Source organism: Rana temporaria, chromosome 5 (genome assembly GCF_905171775.1).
Source record: "Rana temporaria chromosome 5, aRanTem1.1, whole genome shotgun sequence".
NCBI lineage: Eukaryota > Metazoa > Chordata > Amphibia > Anura > Ranidae > Rana > Rana temporaria.
This window is the reverse complement of record NC_053493.1, coordinates 388,107,492-388,126,933: the sequence shown is the minus strand read 5'-3', so window position 1 is coordinate 388,126,933 and position 19,442 is coordinate 388,107,492.

Below are 19,442 nucleotides of genomic sequence, written 5' to 3'. Positions count from 1 at the left end.
CTTCAAAATCCTTCCACCAATTCCGCAAGACGACACCCAAAAGTGTAAATAATAAATGCGCTTACCAAAGCGATTTGACTCCTTTAGCTAAAAAGAGAGTCAAAAACGCTTGTGCAGTTGTTAATGTCTGCAAACATGTAGTGCGTCCTCCAGTGGTTAAACACAGGCAAATCTTCTCCCAGTAATCTCATGAATGGAATACAAAACAGAAAAACTCCATAGTGCAACCGGTTTTATTTTAAAAATAGTAAAACAAATCATGGGCCAAGTGGCCACTTACATTAAAAGGTATACTTTGTTCATATTTCATGTCTGAGGTTTACTATAACTTTAATTTAAAAGAAAATACTGATAGGTGAGGTTTTTTATGACAGAAGAGAACCTATTGGTCTCTTCTGACACAACTGCTTCTCTCTGCCTTCAGTGTTTATATACATTCTGTGCTGTGATGATGTGACAACCAGGGCCGCCATCAGGAATTATGGGGCCCCTTACACAGCTTCAGGAGCAGAGAAGCGGGGGTGGGGGGATGAGGATGTGCTGCCGCCTGAAATTGAGAAGCGGGGGGGCCCTTTAATAAAAAGAAATAAAAAATATATATATATATATTTTTTTTAAAGGGGGGTTGCCATCTGGGGCCCTAGGGACCTCTGGGCCCTTTAATAAAAAAAATAATATATATATATATATATATATATATATATATATATATATATATATTAGTGCTGTCAGTTAAACGTGTTATTAACGGCGTTAACACAAACCCATGTTAACGCCGTCAATTTTTTTATTGCTCGATTAACGAGGCGGCGTTCGGGGGTTATACCGGGATGATGCCTGCAGCCGCAGGCATCATCCCGGTACCGTTGTTTAGAGCGGGCGATCGGCTATCCAAACATAACAACCGATGCGGCTAAAAGCTGCTCGGTTGTTATGCCGGAGGAGCGGGAGGGGACTTCCCACCCCTCCCGCCGCCTTTCGCCGCTCTGACCGGGCCTCCCGTCCCACCGGAAGACCCGATCCTAGATCCGCCGCCTTCTGTGTCCAGGTTGGAGACTGACACTAAGCCGTAAGCGGCTTTGATTCAGTCTCCGCATTGAAACCACGGAAGCGGCGTCATGACGTCACTTCCGGGTTTCTCGGCTGCCAATGGCGCCGGATTTAAAAAAGTACACAGTATTCAGAATCGCCGTTTTCGGCGATCTGAATACTTTGAAGTGCAAAGGAGGGCTCGGAGGTCTTTTAGACCCCCTCCATAAAGAGTACCTGTCACCACCTATTGCTGTCACAAGGGATGTTTACATTCCTTGTGACAGCAATAAAAGTGATCAAAATGTAAAAAAATTAAAAAAACACAATTTAATATTATAAAAAAATAAAAAAAAATAAGAAAACAAAAAAAAAATGTTTTAAAGGGTGAACCTCCTTAATCGCGCGATTAATCGTGAGTTAACTATGACATTAATGCGATTAATCGCGATTAGAAATTTTAATCGCTTGACAGCACTAATATACATATATATATACATATATATATATATATATACATATATATATATATATATATATATATATATATACACATATTTTTTTTTTTTATAAAAATAAACTACAAAAAAAGGGGGGTTGCCATCCGGGACCTCTGGGACCTTTAATAAAAAAAGAAAAATCTGGGCCCTTTAATAAATAATAAATAAAAAAAAGATATAAAAAAAATAAAATAAACATTTATATAAAAAAAAGGGGGGGGGGTGCCATACAGGGCCCTGGGGACCTCTGGGCCCTTTAATAAAAAAAATAATATATAAACAAAAATATAAAAATAAACATTTAAAAAAAAAAAGGGGTTTGCCACATGGGGCCCTGGGGACCTCTGAGCCCTTTAATAAATATATATATATATATATATATATATATATATATATATATATATATATATATATATATATATAAAAAAGAAGAAGAAAAAAAAGAAATGAAATAATATAACAAAAATTAAAAAAATGTATAAAAAAAAAGGGGGGGTTGCCATCCGGGGCCCTGGGGACCTCTGGGCCTTTTAATAATAATAATAATAATAATAATAATAATAAATAAATATATATATATTTATAAAAATAAAATAAATAAAAAAATATATAAAAAAAGGGGGGGTTGTCATCCAGGGCCCTGGGGATCTACGGGCCCCTGGGGATCTGCGAACCCCTAAAAAAAAAAATTGTCCCTTTAATAAAAAAAATATATATATATTTTTTTTTAATTAAAAATATATTTAAAGGGTGGCCATCTGGGCCCCTAGGGACCTCCGGGCCCCTTACAGGTGTACTGCCTGTACCCCCCTGATGGTGGCCCTGGTGACAACCATGGGAATGCACGGGAGTGACATCATCGCAGTCTGGCCAATCAAACAGCCAAACAGTCTGAACCTGGAAGGAAGACAAAGAGAAGATGAAAGCACCCGTGACAGTTGAGTGAGTTGACATTGCAGTGCTGAAGGGGATCGCTTGGCATGGAAGTATGCCATAATGTGCCAATGTTAGGTGCATACTAGAACATAATGGCAAAAAGCTCCTGAGGCCAGTTTTTAAAATGTTATGCAGAGGTTTAATTCCACTTTAAATACATTGCTGACATATGATATATCAACAGGATCACTTTTCTATAAAAGCTTTGCATAACAAAAGGATAGAGAAGACTTTTCAAGCAACGGACCTCTTTACCACCCCAAACTTTTTGGGGACTGGACTGTGTAGGATTAATAAAATGCCCCTTTGTGTTGGTGGCCAGTGGGAGCAAAAAAAGACCAATCCTAGCCCTAGTCATAAAAACCTTTTCTTTATAAAGATTACAATCCTCGAAAGAGAGAGCTTGTCAAGCGATACATCTTCTCAATGTGTTACAGTGTCCTGGAAAGTATGTCAGGCTACATTGCAATTCCTAAAGGTGGAAACATCTGGGGGGGGGGGGGGGGGTTTTTACAACACATGCATCACTTTCCCCGTGATTTCCACTCTCTCTCTGAATTGCTTGCTCAAAGTAGACAATTTGTGGCAAAGCTGATGGAATAATGAGACTGGCAGTTAAAATATGCAAAAAGGTGTAGTTTAACCACTTGCCTACTGGGCACTTTTACCCCCTTCCTGCCCAGGCCAATTTACAGCTTTCAGCGCTGTCACACTTTGAATGACAATTACTCGGTCATGCAATGCTGTACCCAAATAAATGTTTTGGAATTGTTTTTCCCAACAATACAGCTTTCCTTTGGTGGCATTTAATCACTGCTGGATTTGTTCATTTTTTGCAAAAAAAAAATGTAAAAAGACAGAACATTTTGAAAAAGTAAAAGTTGTCCTTGTTTCTGTGAGAAAATGTTGTGAATAAGTGATTTTTCTCCTTCACTGATGTGCGCTAAAGAGGCTGCACTGATGGGCACTGATAGGCTGCACTGATGAGGAGACACTAATATGCAGCACTTATAGGCAGCATTAATGCGCACTGATAGGTGGCACTTATGGGCAATGCATAGGCGTGCGCACAGGGTGTGCCGGGTGTGCCTGGGCACACCCTAATCACCCTGTGCTGGGAAGATCCCCCCTGCTGCTTGGATACATATAAAGAGACTGGGGAATATCTGTCCTCAGTCTATTTCTGTGTCTCAAAGTGAGACATCAGGGGTCTGTTTAGACCCCTGATATTTCACCAAAGTCCCCCCAATGCCCTTCTGACACTGTCCACTGCTCTACTGACACCAACTTCTACCCTACTGACATCGTCTACTGCTCTACCGACACTGTTCATTGCCCTACTTACATATTATATATACACGCATGTGTGTTTGAGCTTTGGGGTGCACACCCTAATGCAATAGGCTGCGCACACCTATGGGGCAATGATAGGTGGCACTGATGAGCAGGCACTAATATGCAGCACTGATGAGCACTATTAGGTGGCACTTATAAGCAATGATAGGTTGTACTGATGGGCAGCACTTCTGGGCGGCACTGATAGGGGGCACTGATGAGCAGGCACTGAAAGGCAGCACTGACTTGCATCACTGATGAGCACAGATTGGCCTTACTGATGGGCACAAATTGGCATCACTGATGGGCACAGATTGGCCTTACTGATGGGCACAAATTGGCATCACTGATGGGCACAGATTGGCCTTACTGATGGGCACAAATTGGCATCACTGATGGGCACAAATTGGTGTCACTGATGGGCACAGACTGGCATCACATTGGTTGCGCCATGTCCCAGGGCACGCGGTCGCGGTGGGACTGGGCAACGTCAGAGGGCAGGAGGCGGTTAAAGATTTGTGTCTACAAATTTACATAAGAGGAAATATTAGACCCCATTTACACAAATCATGTATCTTCTGGTCGGTATAAACATCTTTCTAGCATCTTTCACAACGTGTTTCATTCTTATTTATGGGAGTACATTCACCACAGTCAGCCAGGTGTCTGGACATAGCGATTTCAAACTGACCTGGTAAACCTAGTATCAGCTTATTGCAGTCCTTTGTACAACAGAATTCAGGCTGGGGTGGGGGGTGTCAGCACAAAAGGCCAATTTGTTGTGTTGCAGTATAAGGAGCAGGGCTCAAGTCCTGCGGGAACGCATGGGAACGGAGTTCCTACACTTTTTTCACAGCAGGAACTCAGTTCCCTTTGCAGGACTAGAGCAGCCGAGCCGCCCGAGCCAATCCCTCACTAAGCGGCGATGCCCAGCTCGAGTCACTGTCAGGGGCAGGCGAACCTTAGTAATCCTTTATGTTACTGGCCGTTTCCTGTATATGGATTCATCGGGTAGTGTGCGGGTATTCCGTCACTTCCTCGCTGCCGCAATGTCTCCTGGGAGCTTTTGTCATTGTTCCCAGGAGACATTGCGGAGGTCTGCCGCGAGTTATCGAGGGATTTAGAAAGAACTTGCAGTTTAGTAATTATGCATATCAGCGTATCATTTTTTTTTTTGTGGGGGAGTGGATCTTGGGTGGGAGTTCCCACACTTTTTTCCCAGGACTTGACCCCTGATAAGGAGGTCCTTGTCTGTGTGTGGAGAAGACCCAGCCTTGGGGTTGTGGCTTTCCGGTTCACTTAGCTGAGATTTGGAGGAGGCCATCAGGGTCCCAGCTCAGGAAGAGTTGGGGGGCCCATGTATAAAGTTTCTGGAAGCCGTCTGCAGGAAGTCCACAAAGGATCTGACCTGGAGGCACACTGTACTAAAGCTGTCTGGTACTGAAGGAAAGCATTCCAGTACCCAGGGCATAGTGAGTACAAGCCTGAAGGTCATCCTTCCTTGTCCTTGTTTAATTTTGGGGAGTCAGTTTCAGATTTGCTGGCTCAGGTTCACTCTTGCATTGGAGTCCCCTAAGCTTTATTTCACTTATCACTGTGGCTAAGTGGTTAGCACTTCTACCTAGCAGCACTAGGGTTTGTTGGTTTGAATCCCACACAATGGCACTGTCTGCCTGGAGTTTGCATGTTCTCCCTGTACCTGTGTGGGTTTTCTCTGGGTACTCCAGTTTCCTCCCACACTCCAGATACATGCTGGTAGGTTAATTGGCTTCTGTCAAAATTGGCCTGTGTATGTATGAATGTGAGTTAGGGACCTTAGATTGTAAGCTCCTTGAGGACAGGGACTGATGTAAATGTACATAATATGTGTAAAGCACTGCATAAATTGGTGGTGCTGTATAAGTACCTATAGTTTATAACAGACATCTCAATTCTCCCGCGAGGTGCGGGAGACTCCCACATTTCTGCGGAAGCTCCCGCACACCCGCAAGTGCCTCACGATCTCCCGGGAATGAGCGGTGCGGCAGAAAACAGCTGTGAAGACCGATCTCCTTTGTATAGATTTTTAGCTGCCAGCCGCTTCTCCTTTTCTCCCTCCAGCGGCTGTCAGTTAAAAAGCTATACAGGGAGATCGGTGTTCACAGCTGTTTTCTGCTGCACCGATCATTCCCTGCTGTTCTGTGTGCTCCTCCCCCGGCTCCCTTTGTGTCCTTCTCCTTCTATCCGTTCCTCCCCGGCCCTCTCCGTGTCATCCGTCCCCCGTTCTCCCCCGGTCCCATCTTCTCTACTGCTGCCCCTGTCATCCTCCTCCTCCGCCCCCCTTTTATCCCCCGCAGCCGGCTCCTCTCTTGGACACTGAGTGTGATCGCTCCTGTGTCCCGTGATAACTGAGCAGCGTAAACTGTGTTTACTCTGCTCAGTTTATGAATGAACAGGAGCCTCTGTCTCCTCTTCATTCATCTTTAGTGCTGAGAAAGGGACTGGGGAATCTGTGTCCTCAGTCCCTTTCCATGTCTCAAATAGGAGATGTCAAGGGTCTGTTTAGACCCCTGATATCTCACCAAAGCCCCCCCAAAAAATATTAAAGAAAATATTGGGCTAGATTCAGCAACAACATACGGCGGCGTATCTCCAGATACGCCACCATAATTTCAAATCTGCGTCGTCGTATCTTTACGCCGATTCTCAAAGGCAGATACGTTGAAAAAATAGGCTTCCTCCGCCGACGTAACTTGAATACTCCGGCGTATAATTGTGTGCAATTTTACGCTGGCCACTAGGGGCGCTAACGTAGATTTCAGCGTAGAATATGCAAATGCGCTGGATACGGCGATTCAGAAACGTACGTGCGCCCGGCGGAATTTTTTACATCGTTTGCGTAAGGCTTTTTCCGGCGTAAAGTTGCCCCTGCTATATGAGGCGCAGCCAATGTTAAGTATGGCCGTCGTTCCCGCGTCGAAATTTGAAAAAGTTACGTCGTTTGCGTAAGTCATCCGTGAATGGGGCTGGACGTCATTTACGTTCACGTCAAAACCAATGACGTCCTTGCGGCGTACTTTGCAGCAATGCACACTGGGAAATTCCACGGACGGCGCATGCGCCGTTCCGCAAAAATGTCAATCACGTCGGGTCACAGTAGTTTAACATAAAACACGCCCCCCTGATCCAAATTTGAATTAGGCGGGCTTACGCCGGCCGATTTACGATACGCCGCCGCAACTTACGGAGCAAGTGCTTTGAGAATACAGCACTTGCCCGTCTAAGTTGCGGCGGCGTAACGTAAATCGGATACGTTACGCCGCCGCAGAGATACGCCGCTGGACGTGAATCTGGGCCTAAGTCTCCTCTTCATTCATCTTTAGTGCTGAGAAAGGGACTGGGGAATCTGTGTCCTCAGTCCCTTTCCATGTCTCAAATAGGAGATGTCAAGGGTCTGTTTAGACCCCTGATATCTCACCAAAGCCCCCCAAAAAAATATTAAAAAAATATTGTAAATTATTTTCAAAAAAATAAAAAAAGTGTAAAAAAAGAAAACTATTGGCACCACTCTCCCTTGCCCTACCAACACGGTCCACTGCTCCAATCCCCTCCCCCCAAAAAGCATTGTAATTAAAAAAAAAAAAAATTAAATTAAAAAAATAAAAAACTACTAAAATATTTTGTCACAAAAAGGGGGGGGGGGTTGCAGGCGCGAAGCACCACCTCCCTGAAATGAGTTTGCCACCACGCTGATATGACAGTTACACTCAGAGAATGTCCTCCACTGCATTTTGCAAGTTTGGAGTATTTCAAGGCTCACTATCCCGGTTTTCAATCAATAAATCTAAAGAAAAAAGACACTTCCAGCCTGGCTCTTATGTAGAGAGCGTGGGAAGCCACCCTGAGGCTGCCTGCTTGCAGTCACTTGGGAATACAATTTGGGACAAGCAGTGGGACCCATCAAGGGTCTGTGCACTACTCCATATAGAATCGATTGTGAACAACCAACATTTGAAATACACTGACCTTTACTATAACTCTGAGCTAAGCCTGACAATATGGGCTGTTCAGCCAAAGCCCAGGAATTTGGTATGTACGACACTACCAGTAATAGCGCGCCTTAATCACTAGGCCACAGCCCGTGACCTGTAGGCTACTGAAATTGTGATTTACCTAATGTCTATTATAGACAAAAGGGTGGGTAGTTTTCTGACCGTTCCCATGGGATCCTATGACGTCAATATTACATCATCTCATTGAAAGCAAGCATTTAAACCATGCTTGTATAAGGGCAGCTGGTGAAATACATCATATTCTGTCTGCTACTCCAGGGTGCATGAGTTTTCTTGGAGGCTTGGATATTCCTGGTATTATCTGCTGATACATGACAGATGGCAGAATGCTCTCTTTTTATATTTTCAGAAACAAAATTTCAGCCATAAAGACCATTTGCTGCTTATCCAGAGATCGCTAAGTGCTCCTTCCAGACGCGTAGAGTTCTGGGCAATTGGCGCTCATCATTAGCCACATGCAGTCTAAAGCTCTGTACAAAGATTACAATCCTCGAGAGAGAAAACTTGTCAAGCTATACATCTTCTCAATGTGTTACAGTATCCTGGAAAGTATGTCAGGCTACATTGCAATTCCTAAAAATGGAAATAACTGTTGAAATTTTAGAAACATGTACAGGGTACAGACGTGTAATGGTGAAGAAAGGTAAAAGGATTGTTGGTATGATACCTTTTAATGGCTAAATAAAATTTTTTAAAACATGCAGCATTGGATTATACTAGACAGGTGCAAACTGAAAAATTTTGTTTCGGAATTTCGTTTTCGTCTGAAAAATTAATTAATTTAGTTACTCACAAAAATCGTTTTTATTTATTTTGTTTCATAAAAAAAATGCATTCGTCTGAAAATCCGAATTAATTAAGGTCGAATCTGTCATTGAAGGCTTATGGTGTCTGTCGAATGTTCTAAGAAGATTTGACAAGCAGCTAAACTGTACGACGCCGCAATTGTACATTTCCGGTCGAATGTTCCGCCTACAAGCTATAGAAGAATTCTAATGTTGTATGACACTAGTAATAATTATATTTATAAATTATTATTACTAGTAAACCAACATTCAAATTCTTCTATAACCTATGGCCGGAGCATTTGACCGGAAATGTACGATTGCGGCGTTGTACAGTTTAGCTGTTTTTCGAATCTTCTTAGAACTTTCGACAGACACCATTAGGTAGATTCACACACATTGGCCTAACTTTAGAGAGGCCTAGCCTAGCCTGTTTAGGCTACACCGCCGTAAATTAGTTAGGCTAGTAGTGATTCACAATCTACTTACCTGCTAATCTACAGTGGCGTAGCCTAAAACGAGCGGGCGTAAGGGCGCCTAATTCAAATTGCTTGGAGGGGGGGCGTGTTGTATGGAAATGAGGCTTGACCTCAAGTTTTTTGACGTTTTTTGACACTGCGCATGCGCTGGGCGACTACATTTCCCAGTGCGCATTGCGGCTAAGGACGCCGTACGGGCCTATTGATTTAGACGTGGAGGTAAACGACGTAACTCCCGATTCGCGGACGACTTACGCATTTCGAACCTCGCGGCGGGAACGGCGGCCATACTTTAACATTGTTATTCCATCTCATAGGTGGAATAACTTTAGGCCGCCTAAGGCCTTACGGAAACGACATAATTCGACGGCGTAGGCCTGGCGTATGTTCGTGAATCGGCGTATCCCCTCATTTACATAATCTACGCCGGCCGCAATGGAAGCGCCATCTAGCGGACAACAGAAACCTTGCAAGCTAAGATAGAACGGCGCAAGCCGGCCTATCTTAGCTTTGTTTAAGCGTATCTCTGTTTGAGCATACGCTTAAACAAACGCCGGCGTAGATTCAGAGTTAGGTCGGCTTATCTACTGATAAGCCGGCCTAACTCTTTGTGAATCTACCTACATAAGCCTACAATGACAGATTTGACGTTTGTATTAGATATGTGCATTCCCGTTCGTACAAATGTTATTTTCGTACGAAAATGTTCATTTTCGTACCCGCAGAATAATGTGTACATACGAAAAAATTTAAGCACCAAAATACGAAAACGACGGGATTACGAATGAGCCGCATAACGAAAAAACGCAAATACGAACGAACGATCCGACGAAAATACGACAAAACGAAAACGGCAAAAGAACGAATATGACATCTATAACAAAAGACTTGCATTCTGTATTTTGTTTGAATCCTTGTTCTGTTCGTATTTTGATTTTCAGTCGTATGTTCATATGACATCTAACAAAAGATTTTCATTCTGTATTTTGTTTGAATCCTTTTTCTGTTTGTATGTTCATATGACATCTAAGGCCCCGTACAGACGACCAAACATGTCTGCTGAAACTGGTCTGCGGGCCAGTTTCAGCAGACATGTTCGGTCGTGTGTAGGCCCGAGCGTGCAGGATTCCAGCAAACATTTGCCCGCCGGGCCTTTTCCCAGCGGACAAATATTCCTGGACTTGTTTTAAAACAGTCCGCTGGAATCCTGCCCGCTCGGACATGTTCGGTCGTCTGTACAGACCTACCGTACATGTCCGAGCGCCCGCCATCCCTCGCATGCGTCGAATGACTTTGACGCATGCGTGGAAGCATTTAACTGGCAGGCCCGCCCACGTCGCCGCGTCATTGTCGCGGCGACACCGCGTCATGGAAGCGGCGACACCGTGGACACGCCCCGCATATTGTTTACACGCGGCTTTTTGTACGATGGTTAGTACAGCCATCGTACAGAAAGCCCCGGGCAGACATGTACGGTGAAAACGGTCCGGCGGACCGGTTTCATCGTACATGTTTGCTGGTGTGTACACGGCCTTATAACAAAAGATTTGTATTCTGTATTCTGAATTCCTTTTTTCTGTTCGTAATTTGGTTTCAAAATACAGAATGCAAATCTTTTGTTATAAGATGTAATTTTCGTTTTTTTGAATGGACAGTGAGTGTAGTTAGTTAGTTAGTGAAGCAGCTTCTCTTTTGTGCTGAGTAGTACAGTAGAGCCAAATAAACTTTTCTGTGGATTTTCGTCTGAAGGCAGATCAGTTGGCCAGACTTTTGAACCTGGAACCCAAAAATGGTTTTCTGATGGAGTTTAAAAACGAACGAATGTTCGGTAAAACGATTGTTTTTATGTTTGTTGTTAAAAAAGTCTGACCAAGTGTATTGGGCTTAGCAATAGTTAATATGGATGAGCCGCGTGTTGAAAGTGCCGCGAATCATGCGATATATTTACGAAAGTACAAAATGACGAAAATTCACGAAAATTATTGTCTAACAAGTAACGAACATGAATTAAACAGAATAACGAACCGCATGTACGAAAATAAAACGGTAACCAAAATACGAAACGATCGGAATACGAAAAAATCGCGTCGTACGAAAAACGAACGGGAACGAACAGGAAAACGGGCGTCTTACGAAAAACGAACGGGAACGAACCTACGGAACAACACGAAACGGAACAAAAAAAAACCCAAAACATTTTCTGTGCACATGTCTAGTTTGTATGTGTAGCGCCTGGTTACTTTTTTGTACCGGTGCTATGTTATGTTAGTCAACTCTGACCATGTTGATTTGTTCAAATTTGGGTCTCTGTCTCAGCTTTGGCTGTGCTGTGGTCCATTCTGTTGTTTCTGGGGTACTGATCTCACCCCGGGTCGGCAGGTGGCAGCAGCGGAGTCAAGGATTGGGTGCTCTTCCCCAGCAGCCTACCAGGAGGGTTTTGCCTCGCTGTGCATGCTGGGAGAGGGTATTTATGAGGCAGACGCCATCTTCCTCGGTCTCTCCTCGTGTGGCGCCCACCTTTAGGGTAGCCACTTCACGCCGCACCGGGGAATGGCCTTCCGGGCCGGGGTTGCACGTGCAATGCAAGGATCCTGGCTTCGGGACCACGTTGGCCCAGAGCAATTGATCTGCTGCTTGGGGACTCAGTAATCGACTGGTTCCCACCTAAGAAGCTCCTGGGTTTTCAGTCCAGTTGGAGGAGGCCATACAGTGGAGAGTCTGCCTGAGGAGTACCAAGAGAGGCTGGTGTTCCGATAGGGACCTGACTATCCATTGGGGACCAGGGGAACCGGACACTGAAAGGCTGGATGTTGGCCGCCCGTCAGTCGATACCCTAATTCAAAACTACCTGAACGAGATCCAGGTGCCAAGTCTGCTAAGGAGGATTATCTCCGCTGTTCATTTACCAGGAGGGTCCGTGGCAGAGACTTTTTCCTAAGGTTCAAGTGACATTCTGGCTGCCAGGCTGATGAGAGAGGCCCGTCCAGGTGCTCTGTACCCACGGCTGGAGTGGTGAAAGAGACATTACACGTGGGAGCAGGACTGTTTCCCTATTTCTGATATCTGGATCTGCTATCTTCATTTCTTCTAAACCTCTACTCTTCACCAAAGTTTTATTGTTTTTACCCGGCTGGGTAATAAAGAGCACAACAAAAAAAAGACACCTGTCGTGGACATTCCGTTACTACAACTTTTACCAAACACCCCTAGACACCGGAGAAACACGAGGTAACATGCCACCCAAAACAAACCAGCAGCTCCTTCGGGGGTAGTGCTACATATGTTTTTCGCTGCTTTGTCGAATCTTCGTCGTTCATGTCGAATGGTCTACTCCAACACTGTCTCTATAATGTCGAATCTTTTCTCTCTATAATGTCGAATCTTTCCTCTCTATGTAGAATAATCTTGGACTAATAGAGTTAGGTTGGGCACATTCGACCGCAGATTCGATAGACACAGATTGCTATTTTCAGTGTCATGTCGAATCTCCTATCTATATCGAACTGTTGTAGCAACGAAAACTAAAATAAAGCATTTTTTTATGTTGGATTTCGGATTTTGCACGTTCGTTTTTGTTTGTTAAAATGATAATGAAAATAGCTGAAATTCGGAAGAAAATGCATTCGGACGAAAATGAATGCACATGTCTAGATTATACACGACTATGGTAAGACAGATGCAAACACCCAAATTCCTGTACCACTATGTCCTCCCCATTTAATTGTTACCCACAATTAGACAATAAATAGATGACACCCTTTTGGAGTAAATTTGGCCGTAGCAGCCATGTATTAACAAATAACCAGTAAAACACATTCGTAGCGGTACCCCTGTAGGGGCTGCTACGTGATGTGGCCCACCTGTCCGTCTGCCCGGCTCGTCATTCACTTCCCAGTCACTTTTTGCGACAATGAACAGTCCATGTGTTTGTTTTGTATTTTTTTGGGAGCGGATTTAAACTTGTATAGGGATAGGAATATATGGGATGCCCAGTAGAACAAGCAATTGGTTGACTGTATATCAATTATGTAAACATGGCAGACCGCTGTCCTGCCTGGGAGGAAAAGATTGTGTTTATGCTAAGCAGAAACACTGATCTCTCTTTTCATTCAGTGCATCCAGTCCCGTCCCCCCCACAGTTTTAAACACTCCCTAGGAGAGCACTCCCTAGAACTTAACCCTTTGATCGCCCCTGGTATTAACCCCTTCCCTGCCAGTGTTATATATACAGTGACAGTGCATTTTTTTCAGCAATGATCACTGTATTGGTGTCACTGGTCCCCAAAAAGTGTCACTAATGCCACTTACAGACGATCGGACATTCCGACAACAAAACCGTGGGTTTTTTTACGACGGATGTTGGCTCAAACTTGTCTTGCATACACACGGTCGCACAAATGTTGTCGGAAATTCCGAACGCCAAGGACGCGGTCACGTACAAGTCGTATGACGGCACTATTATAGGGAAGTTCAATATCAGTCGTGTTAGTAGAAGTTTGGTGAGAGATGTTTTGCCTTTTTCAGCCTCCTGCTTTTCAGTCCGTTACAGAGTGACGAATGTGCCATCTCCATTACGAACGCTAGTTTTACCAGACCGAGCGCTTCCGCCTCGTACTTGATTCAGAGCATGCGTGGAATTTTGTGCGTCGGAATTCTCCACACACGATCGGAATTTACAGCTCTCAAATTTTTGTTGACGGAAATTCCGATGGAGCCTACATGCGGTCGGAATTTCCGACAAAATGCTCCCATCGAACATTTGTTGTCATAAATTCCAACCGTGTGTACGCGGCATTAGTGTCAGATTTGTCTGCCGCAATGTAGTATTCAAGTCCATCAAGTTCAACCAAAAAATAAATAAATACAATCCCATATACACAAACCTATACCCATAGTTGATCCAGAGGAAGGCAAAAAAAATTTCCTGGATCAACTTTACCTATAAATGTCAGTACCCAGTTATATTATGTACATTTAAAGCGGAGTTCCAGCCACAATTTCACTTTTTAAATATAAATACCCCTGTCATACACAAGCTTAATGTATTTTAGTAAAGTTAGTCTGTAAACTAAAGTCTGTTTTGTTAGGTTGTTACAGCATTTAGACACTTTATAAAATAGAAATTGACTGGGGCCATCTTAAGTGTGGGCATCATGAAGCCAGACTGTATGACTTCCTGGATTTCAGCCTTGCAGATCTCGCACATGCTCAGTGCTGCACAAGCAGTGTAATAGGTTTCAGATCAGGTTTCAGCACCTGTACTGTCCAAGTCACATGATTCTTCGAGACTGGGGAGTGCACAGACTCCTGGAAAGTTACACCCACTACATTCCCAGGAGTCTGTGCGGTGTAGGTTAGGAAGCTTAAGCACCTAGGTGCAGGAAGAGGGAAGATTAACTATTCTGCCTAGCAACAACACTTTGAAGGCATCTAAAAAAATAAAAATAAATTCTTAAAGGACTAATGATTTTTTTTTAAAACTACTGATGTAATGTTATATTTATGGGTGGAACTCCACTTTAAGAAAGAATCCAGGCCTTTTTTAAAGCAATCTACTGAGCTGGCCAGAACCACCTCTGGAGGGAGTCTGTTCCACATTTTTACAGCTCTTACTGTGAAGAAACGTATTTCCGTATTTGGAGATTAAATGTTTTTTTCTCTAGACGTAAAGAGTGCCCTTGTCCTCTGTGATGACCTTAAAGTGAATAACTCAACACCAAGTTCACTATATGGACCCCTTATGTATTTGTACATGTTGATCTCCTCTTCTCAAAAGGCAATATATTCAGTTCCTCTAATCTTTCCCCATAGTTCCTCCATGCCTCTTATCAGTTTGGTTGCCCTTCTCTGCACTTTCTCCAGTTCCCCGATATCCTTTTTGAGAACTGGTGCCCAAAACTGAACTGCATATTCCAGATGAGGTCTTACTAATGATTTGTACAGGGGGGCAAAATGATATCTCTCTCTCTGGAGTCCATACCTCTCTTAATACAAGAAAGGACTTTGCTCGCTTTGCAAACTGCAGCTTGACATTGCATGCTATTATTAAACTTATGATCTACCAAAACCCCCAGATCCTTCTCCACCATTGATCCCCCCAGTTGTACTCCCCCTAGCATGTATGATGCATGCATATTCTTAGCCCCCAAGTGCATAACTTTACATTAATCAACATTAAACCTCATTTGCCACGTAGTCGCCCAATTAGACAGAGCATTGAGGTCGGCTTGGAAATTGGAGACATCCTGTAGGAACGTTATTCCACTGCATAGCTTGGCGTCATCTGCAAAGACAGATATTTTACTTTTGGTCCCAGACCCAATATTATTTACAGTATAAAGATATTAAAAAGTAAGGGTCCCAACACTAAACCTTGGGGTACACCACTGATAACCTTAGACCATTCAGAGTATGAGTGTAATGTGTGGCGGTACATGTAGGGGGTTGGTGGACCTTCCAGGTTTCCACATTCCTTCATCCAACTTAAGGTCTTCTACACAGTACACTTATGACTTTATAATGGGCCATATTCTCATAGAAGTTACGATGGAGTATCTCAGGATACTCCATCGTATCTCCCTTTTTTGGCCCGTGTATCTATGCGACTGATTCTTAGAATCATTTTCGCATAGATACACTTAAGATCCGCCATCTGTAAGTCACTTACACTGGCGGATCTTAAATGTAATGACACCGGCCGCCGCTAGATGGCATTTACGTGAAGGACTCATTTGCGTATGCAAATGATCCTTCTACGCCGATTCCCGAACGAGTTTGCGTCGCGTAACCGTCGCTAACGTCGTTGGCGTAAGCGGAAACTTACTCCTGCTATATGAGGAGTAAGTTTCCGCAAGTCCCACGTAGGCCATGTTACGGATGGCGTCGGGTCCGCGTCGTGTTTTTTCGTCGGGTACGTCGTTTCCGTAAGTCGTTCTTGAATACGACTTTACGTCAATGACGCACACGTCGGCGTCATTGACGTTTTCCGCCGAGAACTGGAGCATGCGCACTGGGCTTTTTGAAGCCCGGCGCATGCGCAGTTCATTAGAATCGGGGGTGCGCTTAATTTGAATACAATCCGCCCCCCTGGAGATCCTCCAGGCTACGCCAGGGCATTTACACTCTGCCATCCCAACTTACGGAGCAAGTGTTTGGGGAATACAGCACTTGCTCCTGTAAGTTGGGACAGCGAAGTGTAAGTGCCTTAAGCGCAGCCCGCAGATTTTTAGAGAGAATATGGGCCAATGACCTTACCTGACCAGGGGTTGGTTGAAGCTTGTACAGTAAATGCTAGAGTTCTACTTTAAGGGCATGGTCAAGCATACTTGAGTTTTCTTTTGCTTGATGGGCTTTGTCTTGATTTTATATTTCAGAATGTTGTGAGTCTCTGTAGCTATATTTGGATCCTGGAGGGAACTTGAAGCAGCTGGAAGAAGTGTACAAACTTCATACAGATAGTGCCCTTTTTAGGTAAGACACAGTCTAGCAGGGAAAAAGCTACCAATTTGAAACAATTTAGGCAAATACATTTAATATTTAAAGAACATGTTTATTTACAGGCTTAGTTTATAAGGATAAAGTTAAAATGTGAACAACTGCAACCAATAGCTTCCAAAAAATAATCAGCAACAAAATGATGACTTCCAAATATCATCTTTCAATTATTGGAATAATTGTACAGAGCATGTGCAGTGCCTCGAGTCATGAAATTGAAAAGAGACGCTTTGTGTCCATTTTCATATCTAGTGTCTCAATATATTTCTCGGAGGTTAAGAAAATAAGATTCAAGTTAGTTATTTGGAAATTTGGCCCACGTATAGAGAAATCTCCCCGAAGATCAGTTTCTAAGAATTGGATATTTTTCATCCCGTGACTGTATGGCTGATTTTGTTTTGACCACGGGTTCCAGAGCACAAAAAAAGTCTCTTTTTAATTTCCTTATTTTCGCCTCAGTGAATTTCAATTAAATAAAAGTTCCACGTCTTAATAATATGCATGCATAAAGTAAATCACATGTTAGCAACAGGCTCTTTTTTATTTAATAAATTCAATTGCTTATGTGATGACAGAGCAGATACAATGTGTTTTCATATGGAACGGTAGAGTGATACAGAGTTAATAGTGTATGGTTTGTGAAATATAATGACAGCGGCAGTGTCCAATCATATAAGAAGACGATAATATTCATTGCTCTTCTAAAACGGGCTGATTATATTACATGGATGACTAAAGATCACATGCCAAAGAAAATCCAGAAAGCAAGATTAGGTGGAAAGAAATTTATTGGCCAACACGTCTCCAAGGTTGATAGAAAGCAATAAGGATGTAAGGAAGATAAGAATCAGAACGGAGGAAGCTCCCTCAGAAAGCTCTGACTTCATTAATTGGTGATGGTTAAGGCCTTGTACTCACGAGCAGACATGTCCGATGAAACCGGTCCGCGGACCGTTTTCATCGGACATGTCTGCCCGGGGACTTCTGTTCGATGGCTGTACACACCATCGAACAGAGGTCCGCGCGTAAACAATACGCGGGGCGTGTCCGCGGTGTTGCCGCGTCGATGACGCGGTGTCGCCGCAACAATGACGCGGCGACGTGGGCGGGCCTGCCTTTTAAATGCTTCCACGCATGCGTCGAAGTCATTCGACGCATGCGAGGGATGGCGGGCGGCCGGACATGTACGGTAGGTCTGTACAGACGACCGTACATGTCCGGGCGGACAGGTTTTCAGCGGACTGTTTTAAAGCAAGTCCAGGAAACAGTTGTCCGCTGGAAACCTGTCCGATCCGCCCGAAAATGGTCCGCTCGGGCCTACACACGGCCAAACATGTCTGCTGAAACTGGTCACATTTTCTGTGAAGTAAAAAATGACGTTTTTGAAACTTCAATTTTCAAAGACGAAGTTGCCTACACACCATCGTTTTTCTCACAATGTTCTAGCAAAGCGAGGTTACGTTCTCACCACTTTTTCCATTGAAGCTAGCTTTTGGGCATGCGCGGGTGAAAAAACGTCGTTTTAAACGACGTTTTTGCTACACACGGTCAATTTCTGTGAAGTAAAAGTTGACGTTTTGAAAAACGACACATAAAATTGAAGCATGCTTCAATTTTTTTTGGTCTTTTTTTAGAAGACATAAAACGACGTTTTCCCCCACACACGGTCAATTAAAGTGACGTTTTTAAAAACGTCATTTTTTTTCATCACATAAAGTGATGGTGTGTACGGGGCATAACAGAAATTTTTTATTTTATGTGTGGTTGATCTGTTGTTTAGTTATATTCCAGACAGAAGTCATAATTTAATATATTTCATGCATAGTCCATGACCAGGGTAGCTAAGATGTACATCCCATAGCTTGACTGCCACCATATTTACTTACTCCAACCTTAAACCCCCCTTAACCTTACCTATATAACGAGACCACACTTAAGCTGGAGTAAAACTGGCCAACGGTAGCCGGTAGCCTTCTTTATTCATAAATCTAAGATATACATATAACATATTTTAACCATAACAAAAACTCAGATATCAGATGCTTCCCCCGGTGGTCTTTGACGGCGCTTCCCATTATTTTCACTTCTTCACTTCGGGCCTTTTACCGTACTAGGCCTCCAGCCAAAATAACACCAGCTCGGAGACAACCTGTTACCCGCAGTGCCACCATTACCATCTTCAGCTAACCCTTGTTAACTGCACACACCAGGGGGCCCATACCACGGATGAGTCCCCCACACTTCCACCTCATAGGATAGTTACCACCATCAAAGACCACCACCGCCAACCGTCCGCTGCCATGACGTGTACTGCAACAACACCTGAAAGAAAGAAACCTCTCCTCTAACTGATTCCCCTGCTGTGTTGCCCGGGTCACCCCTCCTGTCCCTTAAATAAACAAAACCCCTCCTCTCCACAACTTTTCCTCCAATCCCTTAATACACCCCACTTTCCAAACTAACTTCCTTAACCCTTGCTGTCCCTTATCACTCCTGTCATGTTGGCCCTCTGCTAGCTCCTTTCCAATCCACTCGCTCCAGGCCTCTCTCTGTTGAAAAGAGAAAACTGGTATTCTTCACGTCCCTAAATTTACTTTGGTGATCCTACCAGATGTATTGTGAGGACCCACAAAAACTATTCAATTAAATTGCATCCAACAAGGAGGAGGCCCCTACACTACATGGTTCTTAGTAAAGCTAAAGTTTTTAACCGCTTGCCGACCATCTCACGCACTTGTACGTTGGCAGAATGGCACGGCTGTGCGAAGCAGCGTATATATATACGTTGCTTTGAACTTTGCGCCGTGCGGGTGCTCATACGCGCACCGCCGG